The sequence below is a fragment of the Haliotis cracherodii genome, unplaced genomic scaffold, assembly GCF_022045235.1.
Source record: "Haliotis cracherodii isolate W230 unplaced genomic scaffold, xgHalCrac1.p SCAF_7, whole genome shotgun sequence".
NCBI classification, from domain to species: Eukaryota; Metazoa; Mollusca; class Gastropoda; order Lepetellida; family Haliotidae; genus Haliotis; species Haliotis cracherodii.
In genome coordinates, this window is record NW_027266330.1 from 63,280,146 (window position 1) to 63,298,162 (window position 18,017).

The 18,017-nt window shown below is 42.7% G+C and overlaps 1 protein-coding gene across 2 annotated transcripts in view; it reads right to left on the reverse strand.

The window, feature by feature from the left end:
* The window catches only part of LOC139448173 (TSC22 domain family protein 3-like), a 78,400-nt gene that overhangs the window by 44,005 nt on the left and 16,378 nt on the right, over positions 1–18,017 (reverse strand). The window lies entirely within an intron of this gene.

The following is an 18,017-nucleotide window of genomic DNA, read 5'->3' on the forward strand; positions in this document are numbered from 1 at the left end:
ACTAATTTCAAAACAATGGAGTCTGGACAGATTTTGGTGACATAAAGATCACTGACCAGGTCCTCAACAAAGTTTCAATTTTAGAAAAAATATCATTGATTTATTTTGGTTCTTATGACAGTTTAGGAGTGAGTGAGTGAGTGAGTGAGTGAGTGAGTGAGTGAGTGAGTGAGTGAGTGAATGAGGTTTCGCCACTTTTAGAAACGGAATCGAACCCGGGTCTTCAGCGTGACGAGCGAACGCTTTAACCACTAGGCTGGCCGACTGCCCCGACAGTTTAAGAGAATGGACTGATATTTGGGCTGCAACGAATACACTATGAGGCCAAAACAATGCATATCACGAAAATAGGGTAACAAATACGAATATTTATTCATGAATACAAGAAGTCAACAGTTGATGTATTATTTATCATATTCAGTGAATTAATTGTCATGGTTTGACCATGTTGACCGTGTTAATTATTGATATTACACATTTATATACTGCACTTATTCAGGTAGTATCTGCTCAAATGTGACAATGTCCAGTGACCACACTACTGTCAAAGGAAATATATAAGAGTTGTCTATCTTAAGAAATCTATAACACAACAGACGAATTCAAGTTAAAAACACTCTTTAAAATTGTAAATATTTGATTCCTGTGACTGCGAATATTGAATTCAGTTCATGAAGGGATACGGTTCAATCCACCGAATATGCGAGCGAATCGTGACAGCCCTAGTGGTTATGCAGACAGTGAAGTGTATGCAGTATGGGAAAACGTTCAGTGGATAATGTATCAGGTACAATAAGTCAGTTGACAATCTCATTAAAATCAGACATTGTACTCCGATATGATCCCTCTCTGGGTGATGATCTGACAAGAGGTCCTATAAGGTGACACTCACGAAACTTTGATCACCCAATCTAAACAAAACGGTTCTTCAGCCAATCAGATGCTAGCTTTCTTAAACGATTCTTTTTAATCACTTTTCAACCCTGAGTGAGTGAGTGAGTGAGTGAGTGAGTGAGTGAGTGAGTGAATTGTCTTACGCTGCTTTTAGAAATATTCCAGCAATATCACGCCGGGGGACACCAGAAATGGGCTTCACACATTGTACCCCAAGGGGGAATGGAACTATTGTCTTCAGCGTGACGAGAGAACGCCCTCTTGATTGATATAGTTGCATCATAACAAATAAACTCTACACAGAAGACAAATATTCCCTCAAAAGTCCCCCCTCCCCCTTTGCACCTAAATCATCCCATTGTGCTCAGAAATGACAGGGTGTATAATACATCCTAAACAATTAGCACTGCCTTTAATTTTCCATTAGGAACTGACTGCTGATATTCATTTTCTGAATTCTTCACATGGAGCAGGAATTTAGAAGCCTAAAAGCTGATTAGAAAGTTTGCCTGATACGACCTCTCAGGAGGGTTTTCCAATTCTCATGCAGAAAGATCCGAGTATAGGTTCAGATTGTAATGAGATTGTGTCAGTTCATCACAGGTGGCAAATTTCTAAGTCCTAACAACAACAGCCTTTGACATTCACACATTGCTAGCCCCAGACTACTAAATTGTGCTGAGGATATGTTTTGTTTGTTGTTTAACGCCACACACAGCAATGTTCCAGCTATATGACAGCAGTTTGTAAATAAACATCATGAGCATCCAGCCACGCAATTGGGACACGATGAAGTGCATCAACCAAATCAGCGAGCCTGACCACCTCATCCTGTTAGTCACCCTTTACGGCAAGCATGGGTTGTTGAAGGCCAATTCTACCCCGGATCTTTAGGGTCTTCTGTTCTGAGGACCGGTCAAAATCAATGGTAGTCCTCATGGAGTAGTAGCATTTGAGGGCCATAATTTTGAACCATTTCTCTCACTCATCAGTTGAGAGACGATCAGTTTGTTTGTCACCAATACTTTCATCACAACCATACTGAACAAGCAGTGTCAGTTCCTAATTTACTGTCTCCAAATCAAGAATATGTCTCAAGAAATATCAGTTTGCATTCTAACGGAGTAAATGACCAATCTTTCCATCATAATCACAGGTGACAGTTGTTCTGTATAGTCTACAATTTCAAATGAACCAAAAGACAGATATATATCTCTATCCCAAAACAGCAGGACACCAAAATAATTTCAGTAAAAAACATCCAAATTAAATTAAAATGACTCCCGGTTTCACAATATCATACAAGTATTTTTCCTGATTCCAATCCTATGATTCCTATTGTATGAACTCTCAAAATAACAGAAATTATTCTCATTATCATGACTATGTCAAAAGTCTAAGTGCGCAAGTCAGACTTTTGCACTTAATGATTTCAATTCAACTTCTCTCCTGTGCCACATATTTTCAATGAAGTTGATTTTTTCTGTCCCCGAGTTTCCCGCGAGATAATGAACGTCACACGTATACTCTGTCACATATTACTCAACATTTGTTTACAATCACCTGGAGAGCGGATATGGTAGTCGGGAAACGCCCGAACAAGACTCTAAAATTTGGTCTGGAACTTGTATTGTTTCATTCAAAGTATGAAATCGAAGACAAATGTGCACTACTTACAACACAGGAAGTATATACGTTGTTAAAAAATAAAGCTAAATTGGGCTCCATTCCGGAGACTAAAATTTGGTCTAACCTAATTTTTCTGAAATTGAAAACATACACCTGGTTTTCGTACCCCTGAGTGTTTATTGCAGGCGAAGGATTTGTTGTGTTGTTTTCAGCAGGCCCTGGCTCGTTCAAACTTTTTTGGAACCAAATCTTGTATTTGTCTTCTGTTTCATGTGAGTGAAAGGGAATTTCACTTTTTTGCTGGAGTCAGCAATATTCTAGCTGTATGAAGGCAGCCAGTGGAAGATGAAGTCTGGGCCAGACAATCCAGTGATACCACAATGTCGAGGTGCACCAGGTCAAAGACTGTATTCTTAATTTAGTTTCAAGTGAGTGAGTGAGTGAGTTAGCTTTAACGCCGCTTTCAATGGTATTCCAGTCATATCACGGCGTGTCAGCTTAATGTAGGAGGAAAGCCCAAAGTGATGCAGGTCTCAGACGTTTACCACTTCAGTGAAACCCACAAGCACGGGTATGGTGCTGACAAACCTAGAAACAGAATCGGGGCGAACAGGGATTCGAACCCACAATCATAGGTTTCTTGCGTGCCCAAGGGACACAACTCAGCACAGCGAATCATGGCACCTTAGACGACCAGGCCACCAGTGCCCCCTTTAGTCTCTAGAGTCTGAGACATCAACTAACTGCAGCCCACACAACACAGCCATGTTGAACTGCTACTTTCTAGGTGGGGTGAACTGTTTTATAAATACACCTATCTTATCATGCTTATCAAGCACAACTTGAACAAAATATAATAGATTACTATGTAGGCCTGTAGCCAAAACACTGTTCCGAAATGAAGGCAGGGTCATGAATCACAGACCCATGAAAAAACCTTCACACTTTGACAGGCAGTTGGAATAAAAGCCTGTTTTCATGAACAACAACGTCTGTACTGTTCTTACTGCCTCTTCATCATCTGAGGATGTGTGTTTGTTTGTTGTATAACTCCACACTCAGCAATATTCTAGCTGTATGACCACAGTCTGTAAATAATCGAGTCTGGACCAGACAATCCAGTGACTGACATCATGAGCATCGAACCACACAACTGGGATACGATGAAATGCAACAACCAGTTCTGTTAGTCACCTTTTACGACAAGCATAGTCGCCTCTTACAGCAAGCATGCTAAAATATGACTTGTAATTTTTTTACACTTTTGAACTGAGACACATCATTCCATACGATGTGCAGAAAGATGGTTCCATAAGAACAGCGCTAGAAATTGGCACTAGTCCTATAGTCCTGGCCAATCTGTCCAATAGTTAAGGTATCATAAGGACAAGTAGAAATTTGCCAATTTAAGGTTTTTTTTATATGTTATCATTATAAGGACTAGTTGACTATAACTGTTAGTTTCTACCCCTGAAGAACCCTACCAATATCACTGCCTGGATGTCTACATAGTATACTCCTAATGTTGTGTGAATGGTTAAACCTGGTAAAGATTTTTTCATTACAAATCAGCAGTAGAAACTAACATTTTTAGTCCACCAGTCCCTACAATCATAACATACAGCAAAATCCTTAAAAATGGAACATTTCTACTAACTTATGATGCCTTAACTATTGGGCAGATTGGCAAGGACTACAGGACTAGTGCCAATTTCTACTAGTCCTTGTGATACCTTAACTATTAGGCAGTTTGGCAAGGACTACGGGACTAGTGCCAATTTCTACTAGCCCTTATGATACCTTAACTATTGGGCAGTTTGGCAAGGACTACGGGACTAGTGCCAATTTCTACTAGCCCTTATGATACCTTAACTATTGGGCAGTTTGGCAAGGACTACGGGACTAGTGCCAATTTCTACTAGTCCTTATGATACCTTAACTATTGGGCAGTTTGGCAAGGACTACGGGACTAGTGCCAATTTCTACTAGTCCTTATGATACCTTAACTATTGGGCAGTTTGGCAAGGACTACAGGACTAGTGCCAATCTCTACTAGTCCTTATGATACCTTAACTATTGGGCAGTTTGGCAAGGACTACAGTGCTAGTGCCAATTTCTAACACTGCAAATGATTTCGTGGGTTGTCCCATGTGATTATCTCTGGGTGTCAGGAGTCAATGGCTTCACAATGCTACAAAGCTTCCCAACCTGTTTAGTGTTAAATGAATTTGACTTAAAGGGAGACAAGGCTCCGTGGGCCACAGGCAGACCCAGCACCCAGCAAGTCACTCAAACCCACTTTGCTTGTATAGTGTGCACACTTTATTATCTATCAAGCAGATAATGATAACCCTAATTAAATACAGACAACGCCTCAGTAGGACAGTAGGACAGTAGGACATGTGGTCCATCATTATATATAGAAATATCTGAACTTAAGTATGCAGTTCATGTCCTGTTTTCTTCACTGGAAACTTCCTCCGAGTGCTGCCATTGACTTCCTACTTCTCAAACCCAGTTGTGACCGCAGTAGCACCGAAATATACTTCCACTCCAAGAGTTGTGGCCAATGCTATCTTGTGTGTAACACGATCTGTATATCCCGACATCATTAGATTAATAACACAGCCAACTGTCGCTTCTGGTATTTTATCAATGGCCTGTATCGACAATATGCCTTTGAAGTAATTATTGTGGGTGTTATGTGATAAAAACGGAGAACAAAGTCACGATTGTGGTATATGGTGACGCTTGGCGACATCAAGATCAGGTGTGATTCACTGCTCTACATACCCAGGAATCTATCTTAGTTTGCAACACAGCAATACAAACATGCACTGACAAGAACTGGACAGAATACATCCTGGAGTGGAGTGGAGTGGAGTGGAGCGGGGTGGAGTGGAGTGGAGTGGAGTGGAGAGGGGTGGAGTGGAGTGGAGTGGAGTGGAGTGGAGCCAGAGCGGAGTGGGGTGGAGCCAGAGCGGAGTGGGGTGGAGCCAGAGCGGAGCGGGGTGGAGCCAGAGCGGAGTGGAGTGGAGCCAGAGTGGGGTGGAGCCAGAGTGGAGTGGAGTGGAGTGGAGTGGAGCCAGAGAGGAGAGGGGTGGATCCAGAGCGGAGCGGGGTGGAGCCAGAGAGGAGTGGAGTGGAGTGGAGTGGAGCCAAAGCGGAGTGGGGTGGAGCCAGAGTGGAGTGGAGTGGAGCCAAAGTGGAGTGGAGTGGAGCCAGAGTGGAGCCAGAGAGGAGTGGGGTGGATCCAGAGCGGAGTGGGGTGGAGCCAGAGTGGAGTGGAGTGGTGAGGAGTGGAGCCAGAGAGGAGTGGGGTGGATCCAGAGCGGAGTGGGGTGGAGTGGAGTGGAGTGGAGTGGCCAAGTACCTAACTTACGCTCCCTTCCACTCCACCCCTCAAAGATCCGGGTTAGAAAGTGTCTTCAGCAGTTCACGTTTGTCATAAGAGCCGACTAACAAGATCAGGTTAGGTGACTTGGTTGATGCATGTAATCGAGTGAGTGAGTGAGTGAGTGAGTGAGTGAGTGAGTGAGTGAGTATGGTTTTACGTTAAAAAGCAACATTCCAGCAGTATCACGGCGGGGGACAAAAAAAATGGGCTTCACACACTGTACCCATGTGGGAAATCAAACCCAGGTCTTCAGCGTGACAAGTGAACACTTTCACAAGTAGGCTAACTTTCCACCCCTTACATTGTTGAGGACCCGTGAAGATCCGGGGTAGAATAGGTTATCAGCAACCCATATTTGCCATGAAAGGCGACTATGCTTGTCGAAAGAGGCGATGAACAGGATCGGGTGGTCAGACTCGCTGACTTGGTTGATGCATGCCATCGGATCCAAATTGCTTGGATCCATGCTCATAATGTCAATCACTGGACTGTTCAGACTCGATTCTTTACAGACCGCCGTTATACAGCTGGAATATTGCTGAGTGCGGCATTAAACAACAAACAAACAAACATTCTAGATCTGAGTAAGCTAATTCATCCTAGTGGTCCAGTGTATTCATTCAAGGTGATGGGGGGATCATGTCAAGTACACCAAAGGTCCTTCCTAGCATGTGACACCTTCAGTTACCTTTGTTTAATCAGGTTAGTTCGGGATTGCAAATGAAGAAAATAATTTAGCTGGGAAAGAATATTCAGCCTCCCGACAGTCATCACATGTTTGTAAAAATAAGTCAATCAGTTGCGAGTTCAACTCCATGCATGGTTGAGAGCGCTAGAACAGTGGGGAGCTGTGACGATAGTATGGAGAGCCCCGCTAACATGCAATTGCTGCAAACCCTGACAAGGGACACAACTCTGTTCAGGGCACATAAAACCACTTGGCCAACCTTGCCCCAGTCTATACTGTAAAATAACAGGAGTGTGCGCCACCACTGGCTAAAAGAAACACTTCATGGGATATAAGTTTAAAACTATTCCTGACTTTACACTGCCACAATGCTTTCTTGCTAAAAATTTAAGCTTCACCCCTGAAGTCCATACCTTGTTAATCCAGAGCCCTGCGCTCCAGTCAAATACTACTGGGATCTCCTATTACAGGGAAATTACTTCACATAGATATGGACATATACTACTCAAAGGAGATTAGAGTGTTCTGTCCTTTCTATATGTAAATCTGTTTGAAGATGCAGGGAACAGGACAGTCTGGAGATCAACGTGTCCTGCATTTGAACATGGGGGACATTCGGCACCACAAGCAAACATGTGAACCACAAGACTAGGACTGAGACTTTAGCCACTATTGCAAAGATGAAATGCCAACTAATTCAAAACTCTTTTTACAAAATCCTTTTTCTGGGCATAAGTATGTGAAATGAGAATAATATAGTTTGAGAATAGTGTCATACACTTACACGTAGTACGAGAACAGTGTTATACACTGACAGTGAAGTACGAGAACAGTGTTATAATACACTTACAGTGTAGTATGAATATGCAGAATAACACACGACATAGCCGTAAACTCACCGTAGGTAGGTGTCATCGCAGCTCATGGAGCGGTATCGTAGTTTACTGGACATGCTAACTGTGGGTACCTGGCTCGGGTACACCACATAGGTGTACTGCGGGGAGTACACATACGAGCCGATGGCAGGGCAGGCGGAACACATGGTGTACGGGTGTACTCGAGGTAAGTCCTTCATGTCGAGGGAGGTGGACTTCTGCATGGTGTGGTACCTCCAAAAACTTGATCAAATCGCGGTAAAGTTGCTGCCAAGTTTGTGAGTCTTAAGGTAGCCTGACCTGATGAAATCACAGGATAATCTGCTTCTAGTTTAGCGAGGCTGAGTAGCTACACCTGATGAAATCACGTGTTGATTATCCTCAAAGTCTCCACAGACTTCTAGAAATCCCTGGGGTACAGATCTTTAAGCTTGATGGTCAGGGATAGAGATGATCATAAATGCACACACTGCAGCAGTCTCACTGGTTCTGTCACAAGATTACTTAGTTCTGTAATTTGCTCTAATTAGCCAAGCTCGAGAATACCCACTGATCACAATATCTCTTGCGCTGTGATCTTCTCCAAATGTCAAAATCAAACAACCAGATCAAAGATGTCCTGTTCAAATCAATCTCGCCAGATCATAAAACTATCAGTGACACTGATTTATGCTCTCATCAATATACAATTTTAAAAACTCACTTTCTGAAATGTACTTGGTGAACTATAACAGCGTGTCCTTGGGGAGCTGATGTAGCACTGCAGAGGGTAGAAACTATGGCCAAGGGAGGGGTGGATTGTCCCTAGACCACAGTGGTTGATCAATAAGGGTAGACAGAAAGTTGGGTTGTCTCTTGTGACTGGGGTCCGGGTCTGGCCGAGGTGAGGATGTAAACACAACACCAGGTGATCTCGAGGTCAGGGAATCCAGGGGCAGTCAAGCGGAACCCTCCACAAACTGTTAGAGCACACGGAGCCTCACCAGTGGAGCCCTCAGCACTAATTGGACAGTGACAAACTACCACCACTCAGTGGACACCTCAAGCACAGGGCTGGGCTATGTTTTGATGGTCAGTTTAGAGGCTCAGCAGCCCAGTCACATTCCTCATTTGTCAGCACTTTGTTGTGATGATCACAGTTCTGATCCAACCCGTTATAAAACAATGCTGTCACAACAATGGTAGCTAGAAACCTCAATGTCTAATATGCCAATCAAAATGCCTCAACTGTCATTACAAATGGTAGGGAAATGTTCATTCAAATGACAATAAAATCAAAATTTACGAAACTCCACTTCTCAAAAATAAAAAATTCCTTCAACAAAACACTGACAATGTTCAACTAAGACCCCAGGCAGCAGATACGACCTGTGTACATGTGGCTATATATATCCGAATTTGGCTTTTCTTCGTAAGGACTCTTCAGGAAATATCAAATATCAGCATCAGCCAAGTATCAGAGAATAATGACAATCCTTCAGGATATTATCACCATGGTTACAGCTGAATGATTTGGTCTATGTGAAGCAGACGTGACTGGAGTGGCAGACGTCAACAGGCAGTTCCAATTGCAAGGTGGTGTTTTTGTGAATGGATCAGTATTAATATCCATGCATACTGCTAAATAAACACGTCATCCAGTGTTGTCGCAGTTTGTTTGACGTAGATGTTGGTGTTACTTAGAGATCCGTACTTCACACCTGGGTGTTTAAACACTGTATAGCTGCTCACTATAGTATCACTGTCGTCAACACTGCAGCAGTATGAAAATGAACTCTCAAAATAATCCACTTAAACTAGATTTGTGAACTACTGAGCCTATGTCATATCTCTACCCGTCTTTCTGGTGTTGGTAGATGATAAGGATCCGTGAAGTCACTCAGTACAAAGCAGGTGTCACTGTTCAAACGTTATCCAAGTCTCCACAACGAAGTCACAAAGTTTACTGGCTTCGCAAACATTACGAATGCCACAAAACAGATGTGTTTTTACTTCTGTAAGATCATAAAAATAATCTTGTCCTGCCTCTCAGACTTCTTCCAAATGCTACAAAACAACCCACGGCTTAAATCCTCGAGATCAGTGACACCGCACGAAGCTAGTGGTCCAATAGAACGACTAATTACCTTTCCACGTCAATAATAACTCAATTTCTCACAGTCTTCTGAGCCTTGACAGCGATGGCCCCTGCAGACTAGTTCAATAAGACTCCAATAGCTGCTGAAAGCTACTGTGACTTCCCCGGTCTCCTCTGGGGGACACTAGATCTCTAACTGCAGCTTAACCCGAACCAAAAAGCATTAATTCACAGTAGCATTCGATGTTCTTTCACAAAATTGTCAGACAGCAAATGGTAAATTTGTCTCCTTCTGGAGGCCAACAACAAGCGAGCCTTCTCTAAGTCTGCTCACTTGTTACAGCACCTGATCTATGACGCAACTGTTCACCGGCGTAGCTTGCGATGGTCTCAGTCACTGGTGACACTGGAACTAAGCTCACAGTCACAGAAGCGATAACATCCACAAGTTACACACGATCCTCAGTCACCTGTCTGCAACAGTGACCCAATGTTACAATCCTCGTCGTCACCAATGGGTTCGGCCAAGAATAATCCTACATAACAGCAAATCCAATGAAACAGCAAAATTGGTCTTCCTAGGCAGCCAATGCTTGACACAACAAACAAAGCTTGTTTTCCAGTCAATTCTTTTTCAGAACTGTAGTTCACAAATCAAATTTCTAGCAGTTGAAAATCCACTTCAGCTGTGTAAGTCCTAACTGATCAGAGGAGGAAATTCCAGTGGGCCAGTCCAACCCTAGTCTGAAGTGTAGGATAGGTGTCAGGCTATATTACATCATCAAGAGCAACCGCATGAATCCAGCTTGCTGACAAGGCCAGTCTGGAGAGGGGACACACTCCACACTCTATATATATATGTAAGTAAGATAATCATTGTGTGTGCTGGCTACACGTAACACACCACGCCTCAAGTTAACTCGATGTCTTACAGGTGCTGACTTCCGACAGCGACCTCCCAGACCAGAAACCACATGGCTGAACTACACTGCATGCGACAATGTTTACATTCTGACCTAGCATAAATAAGCTCCACCAATCAGAATCCTGCTTGCATATGGGTTGGCCAGAGTCTGGTTCATTCATCAATATAGCTTTACTTACTTGCTGGTGCATTAGGGACTTGACAATCAATGAATATCATTCTTAGCTAGCCTGCACGTAACTGCACAATAGATTTCTCCTCGTACAGGAAAACAGTTACCAATCCTTGCAGCCCACTTATACCAGCAGAACATGTTTACAGAAGTCATGACTGTCATGTAATGCTACACTAGGCAGTGAACTAACTGAGGGCCACAGCATAATGATTATTTGATCAGTGGGATCCTAGCAAAAATCTCCCATCTTATGGTCTGTGGAACTTGATCAATGCCAATGCTTGAATAAACATAAATAAATGAGCTATATGATAAACTCACTAACATGTCTCCTTTATCCTAAAGTCAACTGAATGAGCCCTCAACGTCTTCCACTAACAACACACAGCTAATACATTCATACACCTACTTAGAGAAATCCTAACAATTTGCTCCAATATACTGATAAATGTTTTGACATACTTTTAACATTTTTTTTTCAGTTTATGCATTCTGACCCGTCTCTGGTCCTGTCAATGAAATAACCCATCTGTTTTATTACAAAGGATATTCACGATCAAATCGCTAAATCATTATAAATCATATAAATATACAAACGATTTTCCCCAAACCATATTTTAATCCTGAATAAAAATCATTAAACTTAATCAACATCTTATAGATTTCTCATGTCATCCCTATCGTGCAGTTTACTGAACATGATGAACAAACAGAATTTCCACAGAATTCATGCGGTCAAGGACCTTAGAGAGGGAAAAAACAACACCGAGTCACTAATCTTCAAGTCAAACATTGCCCTCACCACAGGACTGATGTTAATTAAATGACACAAGAGTAAGACCAGCCCATCTGATCCTGCAACAAAGCCCCGATGTTTGTTCTATAGCCCTGTACCTACAGTGACGTAACAGGTTAGGTAATTACACAACAAGGCTTCATTAGCTGTGTAACTAGTGCTCGAACAAGGGCCAGTTTGGAATCACAAATAGTATTTCAGTGAAACAATTCTAGCAAGCTGGCAGGTGAGACTGATTGGCAGGGCTGTGTGTTCAAGCTGGTTCAGATAAGCCCCAAATCCAAAGAATAATTAATAATGACTTAAGCCCCAGACTCCAAGCGCTAGTTACCATCTCTCAGCGCATTGTAAACCTGTGTATCTAAACGATTCAAAACTAAATACAACACCATATAACTCTTTTATACCCAAACTCAAACCCTCTAAAATAGATATAACCCTCTCCACTAAACTAAATAAAGAAACTGACCCAAATACCGCCAAATCGATGACATTAGCATACAAACACGAAAAATGGCCAAATTGGTGTCACATCAACACAGACAGGTCTTCTGACCCGGACACAAAACGTACAGGTTTCAGCACCCAAAACCACAAACCTACAAGAGAAACCAAATCCTATAGGCTCCTCAACAACCAATCAATCTTCACAGCAGAACTAATGGGATTATTAACATCCCTACACAGCACCCAAACTAAAAAACACCAAAAACCTTAGACCTTACAGACTCACTGAGTGGGCTCCAGGCAATAAATAATAAATAATAAATAATAAAAATATAAAAAAACGTCCAAAACTAATACTTCAGATACTAAAAAGCTCCAACAATCTCATCAGACTAGGCAAAGAGAACAACATAGAACAACACTCAAAACTACACTAACCCACAACAACCAATTGACACTACCAACTCTTCTAAACCCATTAAACAACTTACAAACACATAAGGGACTAGCCACATACCTAATCAAAACAGGACTACTCGCTGTCGTAAGAGGCAGCTAATGGGAACGGGTGGTCAGGCTTTAAGACTTGGTTGATGTATGTCATCGTATCCCAATTGCGTAGATCAGTGCTCATGATGTCAATCACTGGATTGTCTGGTCCAGACTCGATTATTTACAGACCTCTATCATATAGCTGGAGTGCGACGTTAAACAACAAACAACCAATCAATGCAAAATGTTCACTTTGAAACATCCAAAAATAGTCCTACCACCTGGACTAATGCCACTAAGACATTGCCCAAGGCTAGAAAACCTCCATCCGGTCTTGTAAGCCTTGCTAATAAAGTTCCACACATTAACACTAAGATCTACTGAAAATGATGTCAACGGTCTCAAATGGATTCAAATACCACAGCCCAAAACCTGGTGGTCCGTAGACCCCAATTTAAAACATGTTTTAGGATGAACATTAAAAATTGCATGTCTCCTGCAGACGTATAGTAACCAAGATATGAAGTTAAAACATAAATATAAAGTTCAGCATGAAAGACCAAGTTTTCCGAAGTTGGGAAAAGTGATATTTTCATTGCAGTAAACAGAACACTCGATGAGAGAAACATGATATTGCACTCGACACATGAAACATCCTCTATTTATGTCACACAAAAACTGAAACGGCTTCACCAGAACTTCACTTCATCAAGGACACTCAGAACCTGGGAATCAGTATTTTTAGACAGATTGAACTGTGAGAGGCCACACCACAATCAGCCACATCTCAACAACAATGTCAACAACTCATCACACAATAACCTAGTTCACCACCATATCACATAATTTACATGTCCTGGTGGTGAGAGACGGCATAGAGCCTGTTGTGACCAACCCCAACCAGCACATACTGGATGGAGTGGGTGGACAGATTACCCACGATGCCTTGAAATGGGGCACAGGCAAACACCATCGTGGAATCTGGGCCAGTGACCAGGTCAGCTGGTCAGTTGTACCTGTTCCTTTGTTGTGAGTTATCGCTAGAGATAACCGTGACAGGTGCTTGTTTTAGATCCTGTACTTATCAACATCAGGACACAAACCCATAGATCAGGAGTCAAGTTAGGTACAGGATTCATACCACCGATAGTTGTCATTACAATAAACCTGTCTCACTGTACCCCTAGTCAGTTCTTTATTGTGTCACTATTCTAACGTCAGCATTACATAATGTAAATACAACAGTTGGAATTGCAGCGGTGCACTTTGTTGCAATACAAGATGCATCTCCGTAACTTTATCACATGCTATAGGACCGCCTCCGTGGTCTTGTGGTAGAGCGTCCGCCCGGAGAGCGTCGATCCCCGGCCACGTCATACCAAAAGACGTTCAAAGATGGTACTTGTTACCCTGCCTAGCGCTCGGCATTAAGGGGCTAAAACAAGGACTGGTTGGCTCGGAGTCAGTATACTGTGTCTGACTGGGGTATTCATGTTAAACTGCGGCATGGTATATCAGTGAGCTAGCACTATAAATCGGCATCAGTCCGGACTAGTACAAGCAGACACACACACACACACACACACACACACACACACACACACACACACACACACACACACACACACACACACACACACACACACGTCACTATATAAGTGCAATAATCTTGGACGCGATGTTAAACCCCATTTCACCTCACCTTATCACATGCTATAAAACAGCCATGGGGATGCCAGATTAGATGCTGGACGTAAGAGGAGACTGTGCGATCCGATACGCATCCGATATTCTTATGTGTGATGTGCGCCATTTTTTTCATCGACAAGATGCTAGATACCTGGCTCACAGACGATTTACAGTTGGCAGTGTCAAGTATGGCGCAATGGATGAAAATATTGATGTTTTCTCTACTCATTTTCACGAGTAATTAGTGTTAGGATGTAACACTTATTGAAGAATATATTTAAGGTAAGAATTGATACTTTATACTTAGTGTGCGATTGTGACCAATACTTGTATTGAGAAGCGAAAATGCAATCCAACGATGCATCATCCCACTACTAATCAGGTGGTCAATCTTGGCGACTTGGTTGATAGTGTGTCATCGCACCCCGATGGTGTTGATCATTGCTCACAATATCAATCACTGGTTTGTCTGGTCCAAGTGGCAAAATGTCCACCTATTATCATCATGGCTCTCAAACTCACTCTCCCCACCTCGAGCCTCACAGTGTACATCACTTTCTCTGAACGGAGGAGTTGAACAATGTGGGGGAACACAATTTGTTCCAAACATCCAGGTAAATCTATTTGTTGTTTTTGTTTCACAACCTGAACTTATTACTTATATTTTCTGGTATTCTCGACCAAATTTAGAATATATGCTTAATTTGTTTAAAAGAAATGTCAACAGCATCTCCTGCTAGACCAAAACCATCAATAACCATATTTACAACAACAAAGTTGACCTTGACTGCATTCAGAACGCTTCGTGGCATCCATTACCATTATACAATACACCTTCGCAAATTGAAAACAAACATGTTACAATATTTTCCATCCGCAGACAAACTCGAGCAAGACCCCGAGGAAAGCATCCTGTCAGAAATGGGAAATATCTGGCCCACAATTGCCCAACCAAACCCTGTAAGCGACTTCCACGTCGTCAAGTCCCCCACATCCGTCCCTGACGGACTCCACTGGCAGGCTGGAAACTACACCCAACTACTGGATGTTTTCAACTTCCAGGACAATGGCGCTAAGTGGACCAACAAGTGGCACACCTAAAATTTGCAAATCATCACGTCAAATATTTCTCCTACCTATACCGGATCTTGATAGAAACTCTGAAATGATAGGGAAAATGCATTAAAATTCCCTCTGCATGTTGGTATGTTGAGCTGTTCGACATGTTACCATTAGTACCGTCGCTATGTCTTCACTAGACAAGCATATCGAGATTGAGTCTGTGGAGGATTTCAGAGAGTGAGTGAGGGATTATTATTTATTCTGTTTAACATGAACTGCGTGGAACTAAAAGTGACCAACCCCTTAAGAGTTGTGTTTTGGCTTTCCTCTGCATTTTTGATAATTTGAACCAGCAACCCCACCCCCCTCCAAAAAAAATTCTAAAGTTAAATAAAAATGTTTTCAAAGTAATTAATGAAACCTTTTTCAAAAAACATCTTCTTGTGGAGATAGCAAATATTGTTAACTTACATAATTATTCGTTGTGTTTTCCATGAATATTTCACGTTTCTATTAATAAAGGAAACATGTTATAGTTATGGTATCTATCATTCCTTTTCAGTCCTTCTAAGTGCTGGAGTCCAGGGGTGGTTTGGTATGCTGCTGTAGTATAAGAGAGTGAGTGAGTGAGTTTGGTTTAACGCCGCTTTTAACAGTATTCCAGTTATATCGCGACGTGTCACCTTAATGTGGGAGGAAAGCCTGAAGTGATGCAGGTCTCAGACGTTTACCACTTCGGTGAAACCCACGAGCACGGGTATGGTGCTGACAAACCTAAAAAACATAATCGGGGCAAACCGGGATTCGAACCCACAATCATAGGTTTCTGGCATGCCCAAGGGACGCAACTCTGCACAGCGAATCGCGGCACCTTAGACGACAGGGCCACCCGTGCCCCCGCTGTAGTATAAGATCTGGAATGTCTGAATATGTTGAACTTCCAACATCAGGGTTACAAGGACCCTGTGACTGCAAAATCAGTTTCTTTGTTTGTCAATTTGAACTTGTTTCATTTCAACTATCATGTAACTGGTACAGTACAAATGTAAGGAGGCAGTTGGTTGATTTTCCATTTGTCTGCAATCTCAAACCAATCTGATCAAACCATCAAAAAAGGTAAATCCATCTAGAAAAAATTGGTCAGTTGTAAACCTTTTCAAAAATCGCCATGACATAAAATAAATGTTTAAAAAATATAAACATGACTACATTTGGGGTAAAATGGAAGATTTCAAGATTCCGCCACAAAATGCTGTCAGCGATGTTACTGAGAGTGTAACAAAGGTGGAGTGCGCTGGGAAGGGGCTTGTGGAGCCTGGTACCAAGTGAGGTAACTCATACAAGATTTGACACGCACATGCCACTGTACATTGCTGGATATGATTTCAAAGTCAAAAACTGGATCTTGATTTTTTGGACTGATAAGATTCTTCAAACACAAAGTCCAAAATACTTGAAGAGAGGAAGGTAGATACTGGCTAGGGGAAGCAACTCTGTACTGCTTTCAGACAACTGGGCATCTTGTGGCCCCACTACAAAACACAGGAAGTAGTTGTGGTAGGAATGAAGTCGACATAGACAACACTGACAGAATGAGATAAAACTCATATGATCCTGTACAAACAGTGTTTGAGTTTATATTTGATGTGGCCAGGCCATGTTTGTTCTTTCCGTAGTAGGCTAAGCTGCAGGAAGCAGGGTGAGAGAGTAGGGTTTTACGCCGCTTTTAGCAATATTCCAGCAATATCACGGCGGATTACACCCGAAATGGGGGTCACACATTTTACCCATACAAGGAAATCAAACCCAGGCCTTCAGCATGACGAGTGAACACTTTAACCACTAGGCCACGCCACCTCACCTTCCCTAATTAGCAAACAAACGATGCAACATCATATTAACTATCATGGCATCCCAGCAGTGCCCAATGACACAAGGTTGGTTTATTTAACTACAGTGAGTGAGTATGGTTTTACGCCGCTTTTAGCAATATTCCAGCAATATCACGGCGGGTTACACCAGAAATGGGCTTCACACATTGTACCCATGTCGGGAATCGAACCCAGGTCTTTGGTGTGACGAGCATCAAGTGGAAAGAAACCTGTGAAACGGATCATATACTTCACCATTGTGATCACAATCAGGAATATCTGGGATTCAAACCTCTAACAACAGATCCTGGTAACAAAGGGGGCTAACTCTGACCACCAGAAATGGGCTTCACACATAGTACCCATGTCGGGAATTGAACCCAGGTCTTCGGCGTGACGAGCAGCGCTTTAACCACTAGGCTACCCGACCGCCCCAGAGTAAGAAGAAGACAAAATAGTATGACATTCGTGAGGCGTGTCTGCTGATCAGACGTCTGACTGTCCACATCCTCTGGTGCCGTGCCTGGGTCAGTTCTTTCATGATAATAAAATGTAAAGATTTGCTTAGGATTACGAAACAAAATATTTTCCTTCCAACTCCCTTATCCCCCAACAAATACACCCATGATACGAATCGCCGCCACTCACACCGAACTGCACTCCACACTCCCTCACCCCCCAACAAATACACCCATGACACGAATCGCCGCCACCGACACGGAACTGCACTCAACACTCCCTCACCCCCCAACAAATACACCCATGACACGGATCACATCCACAGACACCGAACTGCACTCCACACTCCCTCACCCCCCCAACAAATACACCCATGACACGGATCACCTCCACTCACACCGAACTGCACTCCACACTCCCTCACCCCCCCAACAAATACACCCATGGCACGGATCACCTCCACTGACACCGAACTGCACTCCACACTCCCTCACCCCCCAACAAATACACCCATGACACAGATCACCTCCACTCACACGGA